This window comes from Crotalus tigris, unplaced genomic scaffold (genome assembly GCF_016545835.1).
Source record: "Crotalus tigris isolate CLP2741 ecotype Arizona unplaced genomic scaffold, ASM1654583v1 scf7180000017546.9332058, whole genome shotgun sequence".
In the NCBI taxonomy this organism is placed as follows: Eukaryota; Metazoa; Chordata; class Lepidosauria; order Squamata; family Viperidae; genus Crotalus; species Crotalus tigris.
In genome coordinates, this window is record NW_024096465.1 from 5,666,476 (window position 1) to 5,681,859 (window position 15,384).

Here is a 15,384-nt window from a genome sequence, read left to right on the forward strand (position 1 = left end):
AACAATATTGTAACTAAAGAAATGCCTCCTTTCACCATATGTCTTACCCTTAATTAAATTAAGTTACTATTAATTAAGTTAAGTTACCATTAATTAAGAACTTCATATGACACATGTTAACTTTTTATAGTTGTTAAAGACCTGGCCTTTCCCTCAAGCATTTAGATCGGGTGGATTGATAAGCTCCATTGTTAATGTATGTGTTTTTTGGGTGAGTGTTTATCCATGGGTTCTAGGTTATATGTGGTGGTTTTATGTATTTTAATTTCTGTAAGTAACCTAGAGACATTTGTGTGAGACAGGTGGCTACATAAATCATATAAGTAAATAAACATACAACAGGCTTAGGATTCTTCACCACCATAAGTGATTATAACTAGTTATTAGATTCAATGCTTTTACATGATTTTTCTCCCCGTAGGAATGACAGATCCTTTTAAAGAGCTACAACATGTCCAAAGCAGTTACATGTACTGTATTTCATTAATTTGAAAAAAACACATAACTACTAAAAAGGGAATCATTAGCTTAAACAGGCTTCCTTAAAATGGAGAAATTGACACTTTGCAAGCTTAATAGAGCCACAGTAGGCTTCTGGTTTTGTTTTACTGTGATTTTAAATGCAGCAGGATGGAAACAAATCAACTCAAATATCTCACAACTGACACTGTGAGGTTACAGAGGGACAGAACTGCTTTCAGCCAGCTCAGAATCCTAGCATGGAAGTGAGTTAGCACTGAGGAAACTGCATTTGCAAAAGAATAAATAAAAGACACAATAAAATGGATTGGGTAGGTGATTTAGTAGGTGTATTGGGGAAGATAGTGGATTGAAGAGCTAAAGCATTGTAAGGAATCAAAATGAACAATTTGGTTTAAAGATTGATATAACTATGGATAAGTGACTTGTTTTTAGTAATTTCTGTAAAAAACTAAATTCTTTGCTGATTAATGCACAGTTTAGGATATTCCTGGACTTATAGCTCCTATTCAGATGGCTAGGATGATCTTCGCATAATTACATCTTGCGCACCATTTGGACTATTATAATGTACTACACATGGAGCTACTCTTGAAGAGTACTCAGAAGCTTTAGCTGATCCAAAATGCTGCAGCATTAGCAGTATGAAGTCCTCCATGGTTCATTCAAATAAAATACTGCTTTGTGAGCTCTACTACCTCCTGCTAAGCTTGCCATCTATAAAGCCTATATGCCTTGGGCCATGTTACTTACAAGACTGCTTCTCTCCCATTTCTGCCCATTCCATTAGGATGGACAAAGTCCATGTCTTATAATCCATTGGTGAAGTAAAGTCACTTAGATGTCATAGCACTGTTTCATGGAACAGCCTCCTTCTGAGATACAGAAAGCCCTGACACTGCTGGATTCTGCAAGGCGTGCACAGAATTTTCAAATAAGGGGTCCTTAGTGCTCTCTGAGCTTGCTTGTTTTCTTGCAGACATTTCATTTAATTACCCAAACTAGGTAACATCATCAGTGCTAGTAAGGAGTGCAGTTTGCTGTCAGTTTATATTTTAGAGGCTGGGGGTGGTCTTAGACATTCATTGATTGAGCTGGATTCTTTGGCAGTTTCTTGATTGGGGTATTGTTTACTTGATTGTTGGTCTGATGTTAACTTTGGAGTTAATCTATGCTGATCTGGGTGTTGACTGCTAGTGGAGAAGTACTTAGGTCTTTTTGTTCCTTTTTTGGGCTAGGTGATAGTCTCTTTTGCATAATTAGAGATGTTGTTAATGTCTATGCGTCTATTGATGTCAGAATTCTATAAATTCCTTGGTGTTTTGGACTTGGCTTGGTCTAGAGGGTCACAATTTCCCAATTGGAACTATGGTTAAATTTGTCTATGTGTTGTGAAATTAAAGAATTTTCATCATGTCTAAAGAATCTTTCTAGTTTCTTGCAGCCGAAACCTGAATACCAAGAACAAGAAAACAAAGACTTTTTTTAATAAAAAAAAAATCAGAAACATGGTACCATAGAGAATAAGATTAAGCCAGAAGCTATTCCTCACCACTAACATTTAGATGCACAACATTTGGTGGATAAATAACATTGAGTTATTTATAAAGATAGATATCGTCCATCTAGAACAGTGGTTTTCAACCTTTTTAATGCCATGACCCCCAACCGTCGTAAGTCGAGGACTACCCAACCGGCTGTAAGACTACCCAACTGGTTGTAAGTCGAGGACTTTCCCTGCCTGGGAGTGCCGTGCATGCGTGGTGCCACCCCCTGCGCCAGCCGAGGCGTAGCTGGCAAGCGGCAGAGACGGCGCAGGCCGACCACTGGCTGGGCCACCAGCTGGCCCAGCCCAAGGGAGGTAAGGCACCCACCGGGCCCCATGCACACCAGCAACCCTTCCTGCGCCTGCCGGCCTCCCACCTCCCACCCCCGGCCCTATTTTACTTACATTTTTAGTAGTTGCTCAGCAGGGAAGGGTGGAAGCTTCCAGACAGCTCGCCTTCGCTGCAGACAACTTGTAGCACCGTTTGCAGAATGGGATTTTTGGCAGGTCAGCAGGGCAGAGACAGCCTGGACAATTCCTATTGGCTTTTGAAAGCCAATAGAATTAGACTCTATTCAAGAGAGTCTATTCTATTGGCTTTCAAAAGCCAATAGAATAAAAGGGAGTAGCACAGCTAAGGAAAAGGGGAAAAAATGGCGGACTGCGTTGTTTGGCGACCTCCGTGAAATGGTCGTTTGACCCCAAATGGGATCCCAAACCACAGGTTGAGAATCACTGATCTAGAAACAGTGTAAAGTCCTTGAGTTAGTATGTTTCTCTGTCTCATTTACTGATTGTGTGAACCATATCTTAGCTTTTAAGTAGAAGAAGGGGAGAAAATACATGTAGCCTTGTCCATTAATAATGTTGGGTTCATTAATCTCTGTTTACTGATTAATTACTATCTATTATATAGAGTAAAATAGGTTTTCTACTTTATTTTAGACTTATGCAAGTACAAAATCTTCTTGAAACCCTCTTGCTCTTTAAAGATGGATAAAGAAATAAACCCTTGAACAATTGCTTTTGAAAACTATTTTTGCCACCAACTCTAAAGAGAGTCTTTCTGCTAATTTTGACTTACTACACTTAAAGTTTCTACCACAGTACTTTGAACAAGGATGTGGAGACAAGATAGCTATGAAGAAGTATAGATTTCATTTTTGCTGTTATTGAACTACCATAAACATCAAGTTATCCAACATAATTAAATGCCATGTGTAATTCATCTAAAATTTTAATTATGCAACCATACTTGGCACCAAAATTATCTTTCTCTGAAAATCTTATTTAGTAGTATTTAAGGTTTCTCTATCTCTTCTTGCTTGTTTTCTAAAATTTGTTATTTCTTGATTATAGCTGTGTTTGTGGAATATCTTATTTTCTCTTTAGTATTTTCTTGACGTTTTATGCTACTGTAAGATACCAGCAGCTAACAAAATTGAAGAGACCAAACAATCTTGAGCTTTATCTAAATTACCTTTTCCCAAACTATTTACAGCAGACATCTTGAACTTCAATGCCCATTATCCTCTAGCCATCATAGCTATTATTCATATTAACTAGGAGATTTTAGGAATAATGCCTGTTAAATCTGGACATCATCATACTGATTGGTTTATTAATTTATTTATTTAGAAGATTTATATGGCTGCCTATCTTAAGCATCTCTAGGTGGCTTACAACAGCCATAAAACCAATAAAGAAAACAATAATAAAGCAATGAAACAATTTCCTTGGTCACTATCCCTTTAAAGTTCTTTGAGAGAATCAGCAAGCAAATAGAGAGCAGTCTGCTGCTATTTATTTATGTAAGTTTCAAGAAGCCTTTGGAAAACACTATGTTCAAAGGGTTGTAAGCAGGTTTGTGATAAGAATTCTCATGAATTAATAACAGAGTAGTATAAATAATTCCCATAATGAAAGCATGTCAGCTAATTGGGATTGGGCTTTCTAGTGTTTGTAAGTGATCAGCTCCATCTAAATCTCATGCAATTTTTAGCTTTTAGCAATTTCATTCATCAAAGTATATTTCAATATTGAGTTCCACTGGGAATGTTACAGAGCTGATGTGGCTAAAATAGCTTATCATGCCAAATATTTTTCCTTTAAAATAGAAGACTTAAGTAGTTCTCTCCAAATATTAGAAATAATACACAGAAAAAGGCTAAAATCTGTTCTCTGTCAACTCAAAGAACTGAAATAATGGATTTCAATTGTAGGATGGCAGATTTAAACTGAATGTTAGGGAAAATTTCCTAACAGTAAATAACAGTTGGACAGAAGGACCAATCCCTGGAGAGAAACAAAGTTTGGGTAACTATCTGTCAGGGATGCTTTGCACTGAGCAAGGATTAGACTTTATAGTACCTTACGGCTCTATGAATCTTTAGATTCTTAAGGTTGGTTACAACAAACAGGAGGAGTTATGGAAACCAAAGTCATAGCAAATGTAGTTCACCAAGCAACTATAAAGTTAGGTACCCAAGGATAAAAATTCATAACTTTACATTGGATTGGATCTTAGCTGATAGCAAATACTTAGGAAAGCCACCTGGGGTTGTGGAAAATGAAAAAGTGGATGACTTTTTCAGAGTGGATGACTTCTACAAAATTATCTCTAGTGAAGATCATAAGAAAAGAAAAATAAATAAAACTAAAAATATCATTTGGTAGATATTATAGAGTTCATAAATTATAAACAAGGGAGAGGCTGGAGCAGCTTGCTTGTTTTCAAAGACCATTATGAAAAACAAGATAGAAAAAGCATGCAGAACATGGCTTCTCAAATTCTTGTCAACCACTTTACTGGCAGTGGCCACAGGAGGCATCAGAATTTTCTTCTAAGTAACATATTGCATCCATGTGCACTGCTTCTTCATTGACAATCAGACTATGTGCATACTTTTGCCTCTATGTGTACGAGAATGAGTGAGTGTCAGGGCAAGTGCATCTATGTTGCATTTTTGTTTGTTTCTGCTTTCCTCCTTTTAATGGGCCAATAAGCGTGTGCATGTGTGTACAGAATCTGCTCTGGCCAGATTTTTTTAAAAAAATATATGTGTGGATGGAGTTAGTTTCTCCCCGCTGAAGCAAATTTGGTTCTGTTCTGTTTTTTTCTATGGATTGTTAGCTTGCTGATGGTGAAACAAATAGACATCTAAACCACTTTCCATTGTTTCTTTCCCCCAAGTTGGGAAGAAGAAAATGCAAATCAGGAGAGGATATGAAAAAGAAATATAAAGTGTTGACAGTGCATAAGGAAATATTATAAGCTTAGCTGAAGTAACAGTATTCTAACCCTTCTTTGACCTCAGGAAAACTGCAAGCAGTGTTGCACCAAACAATAATAAATACTTAAAGGAACATGGAAGAATAGGTGAATGGGATGTGAAAAGAAAACAATTTTATCACTACCTGGGAATGGAAGAACGTGGTCAGCGGCTGAGTACATGCTGAGCTCATGCACTGATAAATGGAGCCCATAATCTGCAAGCCAAGGAGCATAAAAGCAGACCAAGTCAAATAGCTTGCTGAAAAGACTCATTCACTAGATCTTCATCTGTGCTATTTTGCTGTTTTCTCCTGGCAAGCTAACAATGGGAAAGGCATGAATGAATGCTTGCTTATTTTTTTTTTTAAAAAAGTTAAATAATAAAAAAACTCTGTCCCATCCCTGAATCTCAATGTCTTGAGTATCTCTCTGAAGGTAGGCACTCAGCCTGTCTCCAGCAGGCCAGTGCAGTAAATAGTAAGGATATCCTCCTCAGAGCAGAATTCCTTTGTAACAGAGAGTTACAAAGCTCATGGCTGAAGCTGAATGGTATTAAATTCAGAATAAACAAAAAGAAATATTTCTTTATGCAGTGCATTGTCAAACTGAGTATTGTTCAACAATGGAACACTACAAGTGATAAGAATGCAGTTGCGACTTGAGCCTACTTAACACGCCTAGTTGGGGGGCTGCAAGGCAAAAGAGATTATATAAAAAAAGTAGAACTGCAGTATAGCAGTCAAAATGCCAAGGTGCAATCACAATCAGACCGGTCTGTCTGAAAAACCTTCTGTATATATACTCCCTTGACTCAGCTGACAAACATGGGAGGAGAGCCGGTGGTCTGGTGGTTAATACACTGCCTAGCATGTAGACTCCCCTGGTTCGAATCCCATAAAGGGTATGGCTGGCTGACGAGGATAAATGAGTCCGAAATAGCTATACTAGTCGCCCACTTAAATCTTTAACTCTTGTCAGCAAAAAGAATTGTGTGTGTGTGTGTGTGTGTGTGTGTGTGTGTGTGTGTGTGTGTGTGTGTATGTATGTATGTATGTATGTATGTATCTAAAAGCAATATTTCAAGGATAATTGTTTCCAAAAAAACAGAATAAGGAATGTCAAGCAATCTAAGCTAGGGGACAAAACAGTCAACTTGGTAGCCACAATTGTGCAACCAAAGTCCTGATAAAAAGATTGCAGAGATTCAATTGCACAATTACATCATTATCTAATAACATCAGACATATGCACATACATACATAAATGCACCCAAAGAATAGTATCACTCTCATATGTTGATATCCTCTTTATAATCTCCTACAAGAATTAGCCATAGTTATTTGTCCTCATCCCAACATAGATGTCTTATTTTCTTAACTCTCTCTCTCCCTCCCTCCCTCCCTCCCTCCCTCCCTCCCTCCCTCCCTCCCTCCCTCTCTCTCTCTCTCTCTCTCTCTGTATGTGTGTGTGTGAGTATATTGAGTTATGGTACACAGTATGAGTATTTTTATCTTCCTTTGGTTTGTATCTTTTGTTTTTATAATAGTTCATATTAATATGATTTTTATATATTTTTATTGATATATTTCTACCTTTTATGTGTTGCCCATAGTATCTTTCAATGATATGGACAGCTATATAAATTTGGTAAATAAATAAATAGCATATAAATATGTAGGAAGTGAAAGAGCAATAACTACTAGCTTCCTTAGTCTCAATGCAATGCAACTGAATGCTTCTTTTTAACTGCCTAAAGTTAGTAATGCTGAAGCAATACAGATGTGCTGGCAGTAGAGAAGGCTTCTATTTATTGGAATCCCACAAAGTAATGATGGCAGTATTGCTTGTTTCTAAAACACTTTGCCACTTTCATACTGTGAAATTGGTTCATTTTCTGTGGGAAACATGATGGCACTTCAAGCTGTAGTTTAATCTGCTCAAGATAAAGTTTCCCTTGCTTAGAAACTGCCCCAGTAGGAGACTGCACACGCCTGTGGAAACTGATGCTGGATATATAATTGTTTGCAACGAGTAAGCAATTTTCTTCAGGTCAGACAAGCAGAAACCTTCTTATGTTGCTAGAGATGAGTACAGAGTTCACTGTTTATGGATGAATAGGGTATTTTTTTAAAAAAATAAATAAATGCACGTACAAAAAATAGGCATGTTCAATAAGTAAATAATATTATTTTAAATGGAAAGAATGCAATTTGTATGACCCATATTCATATTAATATATAACATTCACAGATATTAAAATTATAATTGTTATTTGCTGGCTGAGTTAAATAAAGTATAATTGCATGTTAAAAAGGTGGTTCTGAACAATGATTTGGAGTTCTTCAGGCACACATATCTAATCCACAAGTTACAATATTATGATTAAAAATATGTGGTTTAGAACTTATGAATGGCAATAGGCATCTCTTGATTAATGGTGATATTATTATTTAGTATTTTAAAAAGTGGATCAATTATATTCAGTGCTGTTGTAAATAGGAGATTCAAAGAACTTAAATCATGTTAAAATTAAGTTTTTTAAAAAATCAAAGTTTTATGCTGTTATAAGAACTTGGTGCCATCTTATTGAACTTTATTTTTTAAGTCACATGAATGTTGCAAAATTGCTTTTGAGTGTGGGGAGGGAAAAATAAGGGCCAAGAAAGAATGTTACATGCATTTTCTAAATAGAATTCATGAGATTCCCTTCAAAATTTATTTGGAAACATACTGAGTTTAAAACCTCTGAGATCAGTTTACTGAATCCATTGAACTATATACATACACCCTGCAGTTTCATTTACAAATTTCTTCTACCCTTTCCCTTTTCCCAGCATTTTAATAAAGAAAAAAACTTAGGTCAGACTAAAATCCAACATGGAGGCCATACTTTGTTTGGCACCCGGATTCTTTTTAAGCATATGAAGTGATAGGTAACCCCCATTCCCACAAAACATTTGAAAGCTAGTCCTATCATTACAGAAAGATGAAGCTGCTTAGAAAGTAAATGTTGGAGAATGCTGTAGGGACTATAGCAGCCATTACATAAAAACAGAATAATAAAGTTTGGAAGGGACTTTGGAGGTCTTCTAGTCTAATCCTCTACTCAGACTGAAAACCTTATACCATTTCAGACAAATGGTTGTCCAATCTTCTTAAAAAATGCCAATGTTGAAGCATTCACAGCTTCTGGGGGCAAGTTGTTCCACTGATTAATTGTTCTAACTGTCAGGAAATTTCTCCTTAGTTCTAGGTTGCTTGTCTCTTTCATTAGTTTCCATCCATTGCTTCTTGTCCTGCTTTCAGGTGCTTTGGAGAATAGCTTGACTCCCTCTTCTTTGTGGCAGCCCCTGAGATATTGGAACACCGCTATCATGTCTTCCGTAGGCCTTCTCTTCATGCCAATTAGACATACCCAATTCCAGCAACCATTCCTTATGTGTTCCTTATATAAGAAGGTTGATCCCTTCTTTTTTGTGGTAGCCACTTAGATATTGGAACACTACTACAATGTTTTCCCCAAAATAAGACCAGGTCTTTTTTTTGCCTCCAAAAGAGGCACAATGTCTTACTTTTTTTGGGGGGGTGTCTTTTCCATTCACCTCTGGCACCAACAGCCCTGCCCAGTTGGCCCACATTTTCTATGGCTGAAAGAACAGCTTCCTTCTGTAGCTCAGAATGGAGCTTGGGCCTGCATTTCACAGTCGGCCTTTCTGGGTTACTCTGCAGCTGAGAACCAAGAAATGGATTCAATCCATAGCTCGATTTTCAGCTGCAGTGGCCTTAAGGAAAGGCCTTTGACTGTGAAATACAGGCCTGAAGATGCCGTAGAAGAAGTGAACCAGCGAGGAGAGGCCTAGCTGCAAGATAAGGAGTGCAGAGTGTGGGGGGCAGCTCTATCCCACCCTAGCTGAATTTTTAGGTGTGCACCTCGCCCCAAAACTAGATCTTATTTTCAGGGTAGGTCTTACTTTTGGGGAAACACAGATCATGTCATCCCTAACCTTTTGTTTCATTAAACTAGACATACCCAATTCTTGTTATTCCACTTGATTTCCATATATGAAACCAAGAAAGGGGACCTTCTTATCTTTCACCTCAGTTAACAAATCATCTTATATATACGCTCCATGTAATTCTTTTCTCACCAAATTCCTTCCTTACAAAATATTAAAATAAGGGAGTGTAGGCAGTCTCTTGCAATAGAGACTGGGAAAGAATTAAAAATGCAATAAGGAATTGGTTGATGCTTACAAAGCATTCATCGCAAGCAATGGATAATAAGGGATGCTCTTAATAGGAGTAATGTTTTTGGTAGGATAAATTTAAAGGATTGCTGGTAAGAAATGTACTATTTATTTAATGGCATTGATTAAAATTATTTATTAAACATAATTATTCCATTTTGTCATAAGTGAATTTCTTACTGGAGATAAAGAAAAAAGGGACACTGAAAGAAAACTACACCAAATATGGTTATTGTTATAAACATATACACATTTGGTTCAAGCACTCAGTGTAACTTACTTATTGCCACAGGCCAATTAGATCATCTCCAATTGCATGTAGAAGGAGCTCGAGCTAATCTAATTGCCCCAATGGTCCATTTATTCCTGGTTTTTTATGTCTTTATAATGTTAGAAAATGATCACTAAAGATGCCCTCTAGCATGAAAACTCCAGAGTCTCAAAAAAGGGAAATTCAGTTCAGAGGACCAAATATTTTTTTTCAAACAGAAATCTTTCATGCTAAATCTTCATCAGAGGCTTACATTCTAAAGATGCTATTAAATAATATCGTTTTCATTTTAGGAAAACTGAATTCCAACTTCCCCCATAGTGAAAAGTGTTAATTATATTGTGTACTCTAATTTATTAGTACCTTAGGAGAGCAAAAAGTCATTGATATCTTGCAAATTTTGAAGCTCAGCCATCTTTTTTAAAAAACATCATTGCTTTAATAGCACATTTATAGGAATATTTCCTCAGCAGTAAGTGCCATTATGTCCAGGAGGACCTACTGTCTTGTATTTAGAATGGCAATCTAAGTTATTTCAGTAATGCTCAATTTTTATTACTGATGCTCTGATTTTATTATTTGCTACATTTGCACAGATGTTTACTGAGCTTTGTTAGTTGTATCTGCTGCAACATAAAAATTCATAGATGCTATGCTTATTTTCCCCCATTATTCTATGTGAAGTATGTTTGTATATATTTATGGGCAAACTGCAAATTAGCTAAATATGTGTACTATACTTATACACATGTGGAGATGCTCAAATTTATGCATATCCCACTGCCTATTTTATGGCCAATGTTTGTTTATTTAAAAGATTTATATAACCTCCCATCTTATAACCTACATTGGGCAGGTTTCATAAAGTTCTGTGAAATTCTGTATTATGTGGGACTGAAGCTTTGGTTTTACATGGGCAAACCTAATGCCTCTTTTCCTCTCCAAAAATGATGATTACTTTGTTTTTATGCTGCTTCAGTTGAACAAATCTAAGTATCTTACAAAAGCTATATAAACAATAATATCAAAAAATAATACATTTCCATGTAATATCTATCATCAGTAATAACATAAAAACATAGAAAATTGATAGAAGGAAAAGACCTAGTGGTTCATTGAGTCTGCCTTTTTTAGTTATTTGTTATTTGTTTTCTTTTTAATTAATTAATCTATTTATTTATTTATTATATTTTTTATTTTTTATTTATAAAAATAATAACAATAGTGGAGACCCAGTGCTTATAGACACACTGGGTGTAATACCAAAAACCCTGGACAACACTTAGAAAATCTGCACTTGCTATCCAACTTTTGGTTCCAGGTGACTGTAATTTTAATATTCATTGTGTATATAATAATAACAACAGGAATAACCAGCACAACTGGAATAACCAGCTCAAACATACATTCCAGGTACCTTCTCCATTGTCCCTGAATTTCTAGTGTAAGAAGTCAGGTCTTAATAAGCTTTATAAACATTAACAGTGAAAATGAAAGCTTTAGTTTGGGGTGGAGTTGGTTCTATAGAATGTGAATTCTTCCATTCTCTCCAATTCTTGCAGATTTATCACAATCAATTATAGGAAGGTGCTTTCCAGATTATATATTAATATATATTAATATATATTAAAAATTCTAAACTGGGACAAGGTTAAAAAAATATTGCAATACTATAGTTTACTTTGACACTACTGACAAGTCATTTTATCTTTTTGGATTTTGAGGAAGCATGATAAGAGTATTGAATTCTGAATTTTGATGTTGGAGAAGACTCCTTTGGATACCATGGACAGCCAAGAAAATGAAAGGATCATCATCCAAATCAACACATAGTTCTCATTGAAGGCACAAATGACAAGGCTCAAATTATGTTACTTCTGTGAAGTCTTGGTTATGTGAAGACTTGGTTTCCTGAGAGAACAAGGTGGATATACTCAGCTACAGTAGTATTAAGTGCACTGATGGAAGTCCTGAAATACCAGGTTAGGGATAGATTTCCTTATTTGTTTGTTAAATTCATTTGCCACTTGTCTCACCAAACTCTAGGTAGCTTATAATAATAAAAAGGGAAAAAATGAGAAGGAACACAGATGTAAAATAGAATAGATGTCAATAGAACAATAAAGTAAACAATGACAAAAGTAACAAAAAAAATTAGCGGAGTTCTATCTATGCAATTACTAAGAGTCAACAATGGCACACAATTATTCATCATTTTATCTTCTGTTATTACAACTGTTACTTTTAATCTGCCCAATAACTAAACTTCTTTTTGATCTTTTTACAAATAAATAAAAAAAATCAACTTCATCCGTCCACATCCATGAGGAAATAAAAAAGTCAAGATAGAATTTACAGTCATGTGATTGAAACCTTGATTCTTTTTTTAATGCATCACTCATATAAAAATGTGGCAGGTTTTGTTCATACAGTTATGATCACCAACCTAACTTTTTTGACACATGAGCACTTTGACTTATTTCCATTTCTAAACAAAGAATTATTTTTAGTGAAGTGATTATTCAGAGAATATCAAAAGCAGACAACATAAATACAGTCAGCATTCCTCCGCTAAAACTGTGATATGAATTGGTTCCATCACTATGTTCTGCAACTGCAGCTAAATCAACATTAAATACATCCTATTTTTCTATTTTCCTGAAGTTAAACCATTTTTCCTTGGATATTATATCTCGTATGAAATGATTGGTATGCATATTTTAGGTTAAATTTGCATATGTCTGTGCAAATTGAATAGTATGCAAGGTTTAATGTATGTTACAGAACATTAAAATGAGAATTTAACCTCAAAAGTTCCGTAAACATGCTTTGCCTTAAATCATATGCATATATATTGCTGCTAAAATTTTACTCAAATCTGAATGCTAATGATGTGATTCCAATCACATCCATTTATTGATCTTATGGACTGATTAAAACCATATTAGATCATTAAACTTTACTCAAGGGTGCTTGGAATCCTAATTTGAAAACATTATCCTGATCAGCTTGAAGGATTTAATAGGAAACTAGTTGCTTTTAACATTTAACCCAATCCATTTAAGAAACCCTAGCAGATTTCATTCTGCAATTAAAAAAAAAATGTTGTACTTGATGCTCTATACCAGGGGTAGGCTGGCCCAGGAATTCTGGGAGTTGAAGTCCATGAGTCATAAAAGAGCCAAGGTTGCCTACCCCTGCTCTATACAAATGTTATTTACTGTATGTTCCTTCTGCAGAAGAGATTCCATGTATCTGATGAAGCTGGCCAATCATTTATAAAAACTTGTTATAATAAAAATAAATTTGTACATTCTTAAGATGTCTTGGGTTTGTGCTGCAACAGACTGACATGGATATTTTTCTGGAAATGTTCTGCTTTAAACCCATGATGATGTAGAGACGTTTAGGCTAAATATAATCTAAATATATTTCAGTTCCGAAGTATCTTATAAACTCTCCCTTTTCAGTCATTTCTAAATGCAAAATGTCTAGTTATAATTAAAATAAAATTGTACTATTAATCATAAGAAAGTATTCTTTAAATAAAGAAGAAAAGAAAAGCACATGCCACATCTTTTTTTCTTTATAAAGATGCAATATTCCTGTGGAAATGGCCTCAATTACTTTTTATGAATAGGGTCCTTAGTGACTAATTCTTTTCTGGGGAAGGTAACAAGCAAATGTTATCCAGCTGCATTCCTCTGGAAGTTTTCCCAGTCTCTGGAAGAGAAAACTACTGTACCTGGAGCACAATACCAAGCAGTCAGTGAAACATAATATTGGTATAAATAATGCAAAAATCTTTTTCTCCTCTACTGCTGTTCGGTGCCATATAGGATAGTTTCAAGATTTGTTTTTCTTTATTCAGTTCTATTTTTAGTCCAGTAAATTCAAAAGTGTGGGCTGGTTTGTAACCCTTCAAAGCCCAAAATACAGAAACAAAGTAGACTGTTATCTAGGGCAGTGATAGAAAAAAAGTTTCTATTTTGAGCCACTGGAACATAGGCACACAGATTTCATTGCAGTCAATAAAAACAAACACTTTTTAAAAGGAAAATAACACCAAAAACTGTAGATATCTCTTTAGCAGTTTGTAGTCAACATGCCAAAACAAAACCAGGCTAGTTTAACTATTTGCACTGCTTCCTCCCACAGCTTCACAGGAGTAAGAATCAGTTGATACCTAATACATATCTCCATGGCAGGGTTGAAAGATCTTTTGTAACCAGCCTGCACATAAACATGCCTTGGAAAGGTAAAACTGCTATGAACAGTCTATGTAGCACAGAAGGCTGCTCAGAGTAAAGCTTAGATCACAACACTATGTTCAACACATATATTAGGACAGAATTTTTTGTGCTTTTCCTTTGTTTTTTAATTATGCTAAGTCTACTTCAGATGTTACACCATTGTATCCCAACTCAAAACATTGGAAAACCATTCCAGCATTTATTTATTTTTTTGTAATTACAATTGGGCTGTTTTCCAAGAACTGCACGAAACGGAATTCTCTCTGGAGCCTCAGACTGCACATTCCTGGTGTTTAGCAAAAATAGCAATATATGTTCTTCCCAGTATTCCATTATTTTTATTTTTAAAAATGCAAAAATAGCAGTAATCTATTGTTATAGTGCCTATTGTTCAATTTATGTTTCCTAAATGTATGCTATTTTTAAGATAAACATTTATTTAACTCACAGATACCATAAATTACATATCTGTTTGTGCTTTGACAGATTACACTATTTTGCTTGAAAACAAATTCACAATATTTCCACATTTTTAATCTTGCATTTATTAACTATTTTAATATATAAATAATTATATAATGCTTCTATAAATTCTTGAGATGATTACTTGGAATTCAGAGAAAAAAGAAAATGAAATTATACAGGAAAAAATGGAAAACATTTTCATTACAATATTTTCAATGAAGCTAAGATGCTCATTTGAAAAGTAAATTATTTCACAAAAGAACTAGTCTTCTAAAGATGTTTGCTCCTATCTGTAGGAAAATATATTTACAAAATTCCACCTCCACAGCTATCCTTATATGGAAAATTACTTGGTATATAGAGACTTGCAATCTAGATTTCAGACAAGGAATGATTCTCACAGAATACTTGTTTACATTTCCAATCATGGAACTTCTGGGACAGAACCTATCTTTGTGTTTTAATGGAGTTTGTGGCTATATATCCATGGTTGCAATGGCTAAAGGTTCTAGGAGTGATTTTGGAGGCAGAGTTGCCCAGAGTTTCCATGCTGTCTGTTCACAATACAACTGCTGTTGTATTGGATAGCTGTAACACCTATCCAACCAGAAAGAGTTCTATTAATCATCACAAAGTCATGTCCTAAAGGAATATCTATGCCTGCACTACAGGCAGGGGGCAGCAGATCACCTTCTATTAAAGAAAGAAACAAAGATAATTCAGAACTTTTCTTTAGATATTAATGAAGTTAAAATCCACTGTTGATTGAGGTCTGTAAGATTCAATTTATATTACAAAAGAGAAACTCTTCAGCTGAGGAATCCATAACACAATGAAACTATTTCTGA